The 13,258-nt window shown below is 33.3% G+C and overlaps 1 non-coding gene across 1 annotated transcript; it reads left to right on the top strand.

Moving 5' to 3' along the window:
• Positions 1-5,255: 5,255 nt before the first annotated feature.
• On the top strand, positions 5,256-5,328 carry TRNAK-CUU (transfer RNA lysine (anticodon CUU)). Its single transcript has one exon. It is a non-coding gene; the product is annotated as a tRNA-Lys (tRNA).
• Positions 5,329-13,258: the final 7,930 nt, after the last annotated feature.

Genomic DNA, 13,258 nt, shown 5'->3' with positions numbered 1-13,258 from the left:
CAAGAATGTTTTGGTAGAAACTTTGTATGTTTTTTGTGTCAATCTTTCAGATTTTTAGGATTGCACTTGAAAGGTTGACACAAAAAACATACATAGTTTTTCCGAGAAGCATTCTTGTAAATATATCACTTCTTGTAAATATATCATGAATTGTGGAAAACTCATGTCAACTATTGTTTCAATTATATTGTTGTCTACAATTGGAAAATGATCTCCTCTATCCATATGAAAAATCAGAAAGGTTTATTTATTTGTAATCAACAAAAACAATTGTGGAATTCATGGGGTTGTTTTATCCCTCTTGGACCAGTCCATCATCGGTCCCTGTGTGGCTTATTTCCAACCAACACCAACAATTTGATTATCCCAAAAATGTCATCTTAAATGTTGGATAATGCTAGTGTTTAACCTCCCCCCACCAAAAAAAAAAACCCCTCCGCTTCAAGATAGGTCTCCCCCTCTTGAGTTGGGTTACATTTGTTTTGTTGCTTTTCTTTTACCGCCTACTGGTTGTTGTACAAAAGGTCAGCACCCTTGTTTTGTTGCTTTCCTTGATAAAAAACACTTATTGTTTCCTTTTTATTGGAATAGTACTATTTAAAAAAAAAAAATGTTAATTTTAAATATTTATTATGCACTTTGGTTTATAACTTGAGTTGGTTTTGTTATTCAAAATTTTTAAATTGATTTTGTATATGTTTAGTTTATGGTCTTTCCTCACAAATTAATAATGAGGTTGAGTGACATGTTTTAGTAGAGACATTGGTGTTTTTTAGTGATTTTGGATAAATTAACAATTTAGGTTGAGTGAGAAGTTTTAGTAGGAAAGGTAGTGTTTTTTATTTTGAAGTAGATAATTTTATTGTTAAAAGTGATATGATGTATGGTTATAGATGTTATTGATTATTTTTAATCTTAAAAATTAAGTTGTCAAAGTAAAAAATTAGTTCTTGGGTTGGAATTCTTAAACATTAGATTTCAATATTACAATTAAAAATGTAGATTTATTGCTCAATGCTGAAGTTAACGAGGACCACATCATAATGTTGTATAACAATATACCCATTTTTAAGAATATGATTGATCATAGTTTTAAGTATAAACCTTTTAAAGTAGTCTTTTTCCTTTCTATTTCGCTTATGGTCCCCTTTATATTCAAAGATGGAGGATATTAGTTACATATTTAGTGATTACATAAGTAGTCTATGGCACTATATTGGTAACTATCATACACGAGTTAGTCTTTTATTTCAAGTGGTATTGATAACTACCATACACGTGTGAATTTTGTATTTGAAGTGGTATTGGTAACTACCATACATGCATGGATCTCTTTTATTTGAAGTGGATGAAGGTTAAATTAGGTTCCTAGTAGATCGCATTTTTTAATTTGGTTGGTTGGGAGGTCATTGTAGCATCTCTAGTTTTTATATATTTTCAATACCTTTGTCATAGGTTGTAGCAAGAATGTGAAGCAATAATGTGGAGAAAGACATATCTCAATATAGAACCATGGTAATATATGGTTGTTTGGTTCCATTTTTTTTATTTTTTTATTATAGTAGTAGTGTTAACAATGATGTTGACCCTTGGCATAGCCAAAAGGCTATCAAAAAGCATACAACAACCCATAGGCAGTAAAAGAGAGAGAAACTAAACAGGGGTGCAAATCTCAAACAAACAAGGTAAGACATTAGATTTTATGCTTTGTTTTGGGTGAGGTGGGTTTGGGTGTGCACGATAATATTTGGTCTAGAGCAATGGTGTGGTATGAATTTGTTGTTAAGTTGGTGCAAGATATACTTGATGCCTTCCTAAGAATTTGGCTTTTGTTTTAGATCATTGTGAAGTTTTATCCTTGCACTCCTTTGCGATGACTATAATTAGTAATGTTGTAAAGCTTTGAGGGGCATCTAGACTTAGAGCATGGTAAGGTAGGGGTGAGTTGAAGAAGTTGCATTTTTTCAATTCGAGGTTCAAATGCTTAGAGCCTTGTTGATTTAATAGCGAGGATAACAAAAGTTGATTGGAAATTATCAATGAACTCACTGTCCTAATATTTTGTGGTACATTAGGGTTACAAGAAGAGTCAAGGTAATTCATGGTGTTTCTTTCTATGCACTAAACCTAACAATGTGGTGTTAAGGCCTTTGGGTTAGACAATGGCTTTTTTATAATAGTAAAAATTTATTGTTAGAAAATTAATCTAAATTGTCCTATTTGATTTTGATAAAAAAATAAATGGCAAGGAAACAAAATTGCTCGGAATTTAAGATAAATTGATCCAATGGGTGTTAAATTGGGGCTCTACTATTTATTATATACATTGATTTTTTTCCACAATAGATTATGTTTTACATATTGGGGAACCCCTTGGAATATATGACACATGTTTAAATCATTTGACATTTACCAATACCTTTAAAAATCCACCTTATATGAGTGTTACCATATCAAGTCTACCCTATTGTTGAGGTCATAATCACCTTGAAATCACCACTCATGTTTTCAATCATGGTCTTAATTAATTAATATTTACATCTATTATTATACAATCAATTACAATTCACCATTTTTTCTAGGAACTCATCTAAATAGAATTATAACCCTCTGTCATTCATTAAACATTTTGTTATGCTCTCGATTCATGTTGAGTTTATTTTTAAATCTTTACATCCTTTCAAGAATTTCATTTTATACTTCTTTTCTAATTTCTTCTACGTGCGATGTTTGCTCTCTAGAGAGGATTATATTTTTTAGTGTGACAATAAATTATAAACATTAGTGAATCAATGATGGGTAAGTGATAATTTCTTTATTGCTATATAAATATAATTCTCCTCGTTTATTTAGGTTTCAGTGTTACATAATATATTGAGCAATGATACACCTAAGTCTAAGGGATGGACAATTTCATTTGTTGGTTTATTTGTTTAGTTTTGTTGTTAAAGATGATGTTAAAGTTCTTTAGTGTGAGTCCTTAATGGTGACTTTAAAAATGATAATATGTTTTCAATTTGAATTTTCAAGAGTTGTCAAGTAGTACCTTTGGTCTTTGAAATGACAAAGAATGCTAGAAAAAAGTGTAAAATCACAATGTTATATTTTGAGAATGTGCGCAATGTAATAAATTGACTAGCACCATCAAGATTTGCACATCTATTAACAAACAAGAGAATACATTAAATGAAGATTTTGAGGAGGTACATGACAACATTAAAGATGATGTTATATTGAGATTCCTAAGGTAGCGAGAATAATGATATTAGTAAATTGATTAAAAATGATCAAAAAATTTAACATCATGCACAAAGGAGGAAAAAAGTCAAATAAAAATGGGTTATGTAAATAGAGTCTATAGAAATTTTCTTAGATTGATTATGAATATATTTATTCATTGAATTGAGGATAATAGAAAAGAAGATGAATATTAAAGAGCTAGGTGTAAGATTTGTGGTTGAAAATACAATAGGGAGAAGGTCCACTATAACTAAAAGTTGACAACATAAAAAAAATACAATGATGAAGTTTGTAAGAAATAAATTATAGAAAAAGAAAAAAATATCACCCCTTCATCAGTGCTTCCATCAAGTATAGGAATACTTCATTGAGAAATGACTAAGACACATTAGAGGAGTCAACAATTGATGATAGAGAAGGAACTGGAAACTTGTGGTGGTTTCAACAATTCTATGAACCATTGTGTACACTGTTGGAGGTTCCTAGAACTAGGAAAACCTCTAGACAACCATAACTTGCACAAATTAATTCTAAAATTCTTTAAATTTGAAACATGGGTACCCATTAAGTCATTCTAGAACATGAAATGCTCATAAAAAAATTGAACTTAGCCATATTTTGTATTTTTTAACATTGGGGAAATGACTGAGGCAAAGGAGAAGGGAAAACACCGAGGGAAAATTTTAATAGGATGAAACATGTAGACAATCTCAGATCAATTATTAATGAGTGATTATATTGCATAGGAATACAAAAAGAAGGAAACTAGAGCAAAACAAGGCAAAACAAACTTGAGGTCCAATAAGGCCCAATTTGTTTATCATAAAGCATTTATAATAATACCATAGGAATGAATAGGACAAATATATGAAGGTTTTCAATTAATAAAAAAATTGAAATTTGAAAAGAATAATGGGAATTAATGAAACCCTAGATTGTAAGGTTGTTTCAACTCAAAGAGGTAGCATGTGGAGAGAATCTCGTCACTATTCTAGAGGTTGGAGTGATGGAAATAAGAGATCTAAAAATCATAGAGATATTTGAACACGATGACTCCAATTTTGAATTTGTTTTACAGTGTTAATAACAAAAATGAAGTTTAAAAAAAAAAAATGATAGAAAGTAGGCAATATAAAGAAGAACTGTAAGGGAATATGAAACAAAATAAATTGAGGATAAATGATTTTTCACAAGTATTGTTTCCTTTGCATTATAGAATAAATTCAACTTAAATATAGTATTGGTATTTGACATTGCAAAGTGTGATTTAAGCCTTAGTGTCAACTTCTCTAATCAAGTTTTGAAAATCTTAAAGGCATTTTTTCATTCAACTCGCATTATTTTGTTGGGGTTCAGTTCTTTATCTTTAAGCGTTATTTTATGTGTGTTCATACCCTGAATATTAGCCTTCCACCAACTCATGGTTGAGAAGATGTTTTGCAAAGGTTATTGAGTTGGGTTTTACACCTAACACACATATGCATGAAAGTTTTAAAATGCTAGTTGAATTTTGCTTTTCAGTTGACTCGGGCTTTGAACTTGCCCCAATGAATGAGAGTAAATGCTAATGAATGCGGACAAATCAAGAGATTGAAAAATATACTTATTCTTATACTTTTAATGTTGATAAAACCAACTCAAGGGTAAGGGCATATCAAGAAATTGGAAAATATAGTTATTCTTATAGTTTTATTATACGAAGAGTTCTATAACGAAATATACTTTTCATTTTCACTAATTAATTAGTCATCATAATGAGTCGAGAAAAGAGAGAGTAATGTTGTGAATAAATGACCTACATTTATGTGACTAATAATTGAATGCTTTGACTAAATTTATGTTAAAGATACATGCATTGTTAGTTTATTATACCCATAGGTTTCATGTTAGCTAAAGATTCTCTAGGAATTGCAGCACAAGTATTAACAAATTACAGCATAAGTATATTTGCAACATTATCAGTAGCAAGTAGAAAGTAGCTATAAGATTTATCTTTAAACTAAATGCTTCAACTAGCCCGTCTAGCTCAGTTGGTAGAGCGCAAGGCTCTTAACCTTGTGGTCGTGGGTTCGAGCCCCACGGTGGGCGTTTTACTTTTTCGGTCAACAGGTTGACCAAGCGAGTCAGGGGTGGATGGTTTTTAAAAGTTTTGCTTTATAAAAAAATTAAAATGCAAATAGGTAAAACCAACTTTTTTTTTTTTTTTTTGGCTAATATATAAATGGTATAAGTGAGTTTTCCTTTGGAAATGGAAATGGAAATGTAAATAGGTAAATTCATTTAAAAAATAATATTTTATAGGATACAATATTTGTTAAAGATTTTAAAAGTGGATAAGGAAGTTAAGTATGTTTAATTTGAGAATTTATAGTTAATTATACTTAAAAAGAATAGTATTTAGATGAGTGAATCATTACTGATAAAATGTGAGTAGTGATGAAAGAGGCCAAAAGTTAGCTTATGAATTGCAACAAAAATGAAAACAATCTTTATTCATTCAACAATTACATACAAATCTACAAAGATCATTAATTACAATTGGATCATCATCAACTCAAACTAGTCTCTCAAACTCACACTTCTTCCTCACTTCTCTGAGCTTTGTGTTTCCCTTATTTCTGCAATCTCAAAACTCATGCCTCTTTCTTATCAGTCTCTGTCCATACATGCTACGCCTCTTCTTTCTATCTACCTCACATTCATCTTTATCTATTATGCCACATTCATCCACACAACTGCCCATTCACCTAACTACGCAACCCATTCCATTTTCTCTCTTTCTTTTAAGACTACTCCTACCTCTTGACTGATACCCTCCACAATATCGATAGCAATTTCTGGATTTAATACCCTCCACAATGTCCCATTTTGCTAACTTCTCAACACAACTAACTGCAACCCCCTACATACGCAATGAAATGGGTCTTTCCTTCCTTCTTAGCTACCACTGCTTCTTTCTTTAGCAGCCCACGATGCCCCCCTTTCCCTTGTTCGCTTCTTCTGCTAGCTTTTATATATTTTCACCTTCAAAAGATTAGTGTTTTTTTTTCGTCTTCTAGTGCATTTTTTCCCCTGTTTTATCTCTTCCATTACCGAACTCTCTGCCTTCCCTCTACGCAATAACTTGACTTTTCCTCTTCTTGTCTTAACCTTCCCTCTTTCGATTCAATGGATAAGTATGTGCTTTGTCCAAAATAAAAGAGACTTATTTTTTATGATATTAACTCTACGTTGTGTATTTGTGTTTTCCGAAAGTTCAGAGACCTACGTTTTGATGGATGAATGTACCCTGCTCCAAGACGCCACTTCCTAGGCAGTGATTTGCTTGAAAGTATCTAAAGCTTCCTCAGCAAATCCATTTCCACGAGACACCATTTCTTAAAGGCTTTCTGTCAAACAGTCCACGTTTCAAAGGCATCCAACACGTGGGGTAGGAAAAATTTGTAAGTAAAACTCACAAAATAGAATTAGGTAATAGAATTAGTCTTTTAGGTTCTAAACAATCAAGAAAGTTAACTCTATTGTAGTGTTTAGACACATGAAATCTCTTCTTTTTTCTTATTTTTTAGCATCTTACTCGAACAACCGTCATCCTTCTCCCACAACTTTGCTTGCTACTCTACTCTCCTCTCCTCTCGTGGATTTGCATCCACCATTTGCTATCCCCTCTTGCTAATGGCTTTCTCCTCTACTCTTCTCCTTTGCGGGATCCAACCCACCATTATCTGACCTCCTCCATCAAATAACCTCTCCACTGTTTTCTTCTTTTGTGGGTTTTGGCCCACCAAAAACTAACCACCTCCACCAAACTAGTCATTGGCAGTATCCTTTACTGCTTCTACATGCGCATATGCAACATTTGCAACTACATCTACTAACTCATTTTTATTCCTATCTACTTTTAAAAACAGAAAAATTAATTACCTCCATAATTTCAACTGTTGCAACATCCTCTTCAACCTCCATTGCTGCAACATCTTTTTCATCACTACTCATTGTAACTTCTACAATCTTTTTGATCTCCTCTCCAAGCAACATGTCATTTTCATTAGGTCCTTGTTCAACCTCCAAATCCACATTTTGAACTTCATCTTCTACCTCAATCTGCGAGGTACCTCCATCACACTCTTTGCTTTCACTCACCAAAGGATGAGCCGCCACGACCATTTTCTCCTCGCATCTCTCTTCATTGCTCACTTCATCTCTTTTCTTCTTCTCATTTGTGTGGGCTGCAATCACATCTTTCTACTTCTAGCTACAACTATCTTCTTCAAGGGATTATTCCATATCCAATAACTCTCTTCCCAATATCATTCCAAAAATGAAATCATCACAGGTCTCCTCATGACCCCCCTCATATTCCTCTTTGAACTCATCCTCATCTGCTGCAATCTTCTCACGCTCTACAATCTACATAACATTTTCCTTCGCGGCATCCTAGCTCTCAATTGATCAAGACTTCACTCACCTGCAACGATCCTCTTGAGCTCACCACATCCGCTTCACACTTACAACTTGTCCCTCTCAGCTCTCAATTGTTGTATTTGATCTAAATCTCCTTATATGCTAGGCACTTTGTGTTGTAGTACCATTTTCTTTCCACTAACCCCAAATTGCAAAAACAAATATTCTATCTACTCAAACTTCTTTTCATGGTATTATCCACCTTCCAATATCACAACTAAGACAACATGAACATGTTTGTAGTTGATCTATTGACATTTTTCATTTTTCATCTTTCATTTTATTTATGTTTCAATATATGTTTTTTCACTTATGGTCACAAGTGGGATTAAACTCTTTAACATAGTGACCTCCGTTTTGCCTAAGTTGCTTTGTCCATGTGATTGTCGTGACTTTCCCCTCTCACATATATTTTAGTTTCCTCATTGGCACTCTTGCATACTAGTATCACATTTACTCATCCACTTGGATTTTTATTTCATCCAAGTGTTCTTTCTTCCACTTAGTTTTTCCTCCACTACCATTTTAGGCCAATTATGAGATTCCATGTTGTCTACTATCTTTAGGAAAGTTAACATTCAAATCAAAACCAATGCCTTCAATAAGAAAGATCTTGTCTAAATGAATGAGGTGTCCTATAGAATTGGCTTTTTAGTTTTAAGATTGCTTGTGATTAAATATTTTTGAATCCGCTTTGTTAGGTCACGAAATAACACTTCTAAATGCTAGATCTTTCTCCATCTTTAAAGCTAGGATTTTGTTATTAAGAAAGGAAAAGAGGATCATCGAAAAAATTAGGACAATTAGATATCAATTATGAGAGTGGGTTATCTCTCCTAAACTTTGATCTCATCTTAGAATCAAGAGGGTATTTCTAGGTGTATACCTTAAAATAGGTATTGAGATCAAACAAAATGGACAACCAAAATAACAATGCCTAAATCCTAATTGCACACTCGACTCTAAATTTTATCACTATGTCAAGTAAGACTAGATGTATGAACCCCTTATATAACTTATAAAAATACATAGACACAATCCTTGTGAAATAATTTATTTTAAGGTTCTAATAAAATATTTCCTTGATTAAGCTATAGGAACATGAGTGTACAACATTGACTTACGGTTTTAAAAGGACTTGAAAATAATTTTATAATATTTTAAATGGTATGGAAAGCTTTGAGTCCTCAAGACCGATTCCTTAGAGGCAACAAAATCAAATACAACCCTTAGAACAACACGTAAGAAAATGTTGAAGAAATATGATAATATTCAATAATGTCTACTTAATGATATTTAGTGAAAATTACAAACACTCCCGCATAATAAAAAAATGACCAATACAAAACTAACTCATGTTGATTTAAAATGTTGCATCATTCATCAACTCCCTGCTATATATACACCACAAATATTGTGACAAAAAAATCAAACAATAAGAAACATGCTATATTTTTCTATTTAATTTTTTTTGAAGTGTTTATCATTGATCTCGAGACACATTATTACATGCATCTTTTTCTCTAGCTATCTCTCTAAAAATTCTAAGTGAAACACTAATGGTGGGTTGTTTGGTAATAATCAAAATCATAAAAAAAATGCACCATTTTTAATGAAAATATGAAAAGACAAAACCCTTTTTATTGAGGAATATGAGTTTATATTTCAAACCTTGGGTCATGGATCATGAAGAAATAAATACATTGCAAATCTAGAGCTACAAATATCTATCATACCTAGCCACTGTGTTCATCAATACTCTATACAAAATATCATTTCAAGGTCCATCAAGCCAAACAAACATAATAAAATGATTTAGCACATTAATGATTTGTAGGTTTGACGATTTGTATAAGGAAACATCCACACAATCTACTGAAACATCAACAATCTAAACAATGTGGAGTTTCTTAAGGTTCAATGAATACAACTATCATGGTAATTTTTTCATGACATCAATTCTACAAAGATGATAAAAAATGAGATCGACATAAATGCTAATTTTGTAGGAACTTCATCTTAAAATATTTCATTAAAACCCTTTACCGATCATATCCAAATCCATATGCGACTGGGGCAAAAAATTTGTAGTATTTGGTACAAATAAATTCTAGCATGATGTTTGAAAGCATTGCTCTATTCAGTATGGATCACTACAATAAATTTAATATGGTCATGAAACTATTTTGTAATAAATTTTACACTCCTAGTTAAAACAAATCATTTTGATAAGCACACCGAAAGAAAGTTAAGGTAGCAAAACAACTTTCTACACTAATCTTGAGAGAAGGGCAGTGCAAAAACTTTTTAGATCTTTACAATAAATACAAAAAATTAACACAAATAAATATAAATAGCATGCATACCACAACATAATGATTTACATGGGGAAACCATTTCAAGTGAAAAATCCCATACTCCAAAAGCCGCGCAATATATTATTAAAAAATAAAAAATAAATTACAATATACATAGAGAGCAAGCTTCTAATAGGAGTATCACAAGCTAGAGATCCAAAGGTTATTCAATAGCTATCGAGCTTACATAATACATCACAATACACTATCATTATATAGTACCTCATAAAATAGGATTGTCTTTTGTAGTATAGTAAATTGTATCTCTTTACAATTTCACACTCTATTTGGCCCCCATTATACTCTATAATTTTATTATCAATCCCACAATTTAACTCTTGTGAAATATTTAAAATAGGACCTAATTTAACATTTTCGTCATTAAAACGAAGTGTTAGTAATCAATATACATCATATGAGTTCACACCGTTTAATAACATACCAAGAAAGAAGGTTAGCATACAAGCATATGAGGAATAAACAAATAAATGACCATTACTTCCCTCATGATGCTCCCTATGCCATTGTTCTTCCTTGTCCTCCTTGTCTCCATGTGATCTCGTTGCTCCAATATTGACGAATGAAGAGTGAGAGATGATTGAATTATTGAATGTGGACTGCTCTCACATTAGCATAATAAAGGATAGATTGATGGGTGTTGACTTGGACATGGTAAATGATGGACAATAATGGATATGATTATTCTCTCACAATGGCAACATAAGGATACTAATGAAGTGGATATGCAACCAAAAGGGCAACATAAGGATATGATGAAAGTGGATGATTTGAGATGAATGGAGGCTCCAATTTGTAGAATTTGGAGATTCCAAATGAACAGTCAAGATTGGAAGTTAAATGAAGGGCTGAGATTGAAGATGAGGAGATGAAGTGGACAAGGCACATAGCCTTATGACATGTGGACCAAGTGTTAATCCTTGGGAAGAACACTTGGCATGGGGAAGAGGGCAAGGTGTGCTCACACATCTGTGAACACATCTTAAGAAGAACACTTGTCATGGCTGCAAGAGGGTAAGATTTGCTCGCACATATATGAGCAAATCTTGGAAAGACCATGAGGCTGACAAGTGGAAACACTTTTATCAAAGTGTAAGGGATATAGGAAGATGGGATATGACATGCAGACTAAAAGGGAAAGGTGTAGGGTGGCTCCATGGGGAAGAGTATTCTCACACGTGTGAGCACCCCTTGGGTCAAAGGTGAGGTGGAGAGGTGAAATGACTTGTGCACGCAAGTCATTTATGAGGGGAGTCACATGTGGACTTGGGTAGGTGTGTAACATTTAAAAATAGGATAAATGTTAATAGGAATTGGGCTTAGGTTAATTAGCTTAATGAAGGGAGTTAAAAGGTGGGTTTGTACGAATCACCAAATTAATTTCATTAATTGGGATTGGAATATTCCCTAAGGTTGAGTTTGATTTATTGAAATAAATCAAACTTTAGAAGAAATGAGACAAATATAATTAGATGGAAGGGGGGAATTAATTAAATATGATTTAATTAATTTGGGCAAAGAAAAGTGCTAACATGATTAAATTTTATTATTATGCGACACGAGATAATTAATTAAATATTAATTTAATTAATTTTATGAGTCTACAAACATCACAAACCCACATTCATGACTCCCTTTTGGAGGACCTATTTTGGTGGGACTTGTGTCTAGCACACCTATCCCACCAAAATTCTTTGAAATTATAGTAATTGCTAGTATCGACTTTCACAATTTGAATTCTGGAAGTGGTTTTTGTACTTGACCAAATTATGTCGGTCTAGACTAAAAAATACCTTGTGAACCCTATATAAATCAATTTTCTATCATTCATAAGTTTAAGTTACAATTCCAATTAATTCCAAGAGATTTCAAGCATCCTATATTTGATTACATTGATCCACAAGTTATATCAACCTACATTCAAGTATGAGTTTGATGCAGGAGCACCAAAGTAGCTCAACTGGTTGGAGCAGTTAGCAGTGGAGTTGCTTGGAGATCATTACGTTTCTTCATATTTGAGAATTTAGAGTTACGGATTTGGATTTAGCAACTGGAGATCGTTGTCTTCAATATATTCAAGATTCATGGCATTTGCATTTGATTCTGGTGAGATATCGATTCTGGTACTGTTCCAATATTGTTGTGTTCTTACCGATTGGTCTTGGGTTGCAGATGGTTTCTGTAACTTGTGGATCATTGAGAGATGTTGTTTTGGGCTTGATCGATGTTCTTGGAGGTCCGCACGAAGTTCTAAGCATTTTGGAGATGTCCCTAATGATTCGGGCCGACATATTATTGTTTGCACGTTTTATTATGAACAAGTGGATCTTTGGCCGACTTGATTGAGTTGTTGTTGCTTGCGGATGATATAAAGAGGAAGTTTGGAGATTCATTGAAGGACGATAGAGGTCTGAGGAAGAAGAGATTGCGAACAAATGTAGTTTCCAGAGAGATTCTGGTCCAAGGGGATTGAAGTTCAAAGGGATTGAGGTCCGGATCAGTGCAAAACAATGCAGACTGATACTGGAGGCTGAATTGTTGAGCAGATGATCTGCGGATCATATATTTGAGTTGTAAGAATTATTTTTTAATCTTGTCCTGTGGTCCAACATATGTAAAGCCTGAGGGCATATGTAATTCATTAATTTATCACAAGGGTTTCTCTTTTCTATTTCCCCAATTATATCTTGTGTTGTGTGAACCGGTTGTCGCTATCTTTCATGGTGTTTATGTTATAGGCTACAAGGTGGGGCTGTCCTTCATTGGATCTCCCTACCTTGAATTCATCAAGTGGTATCAGAGCTAGTTATGAACCTATTGATGGAGGAAGAGTTGGTTGTGAACCAACTGGTTGAAAAAAACTTAAGGCAGCTTGAAGACTTGTTCAGATTGCTGAGCATTGAGGCAATACAAGGCTTGCAAGTAGATCACCGAACCTAGGAGCATGATCTTGAGGTAGTTGGTAGGTGGAGACTTGAACAGATCACCAAATCGAGGCAAGCTGCAAGGTGGTCCGGTAGATAGCTGAGGAGAGGCAATCATAACCTATCTAGTCAGATCAACGAATCCTTGAGGCAGTTGCAAGTACCTACTAACATATCATTGAAACAAATCAAGTGATGGGACTCACTTTTCAATTAACCCCGAGAGTCTGATGTAGGAGCACCAGAGTAGCTCAA

The sequence above is a fragment of the Cryptomeria japonica genome, chromosome 6 (assembly GCF_030272615.1).
Source record: "Cryptomeria japonica chromosome 6, Sugi_1.0, whole genome shotgun sequence".
Lineage (NCBI taxonomy): Eukaryota > Viridiplantae > Streptophyta > Pinopsida > Cupressales > Cupressaceae > Cryptomeria > Cryptomeria japonica.
Note: the sequence above shows the minus strand (reverse complement) of the source record. Positions and strands in the feature narration are given on the sequence as shown.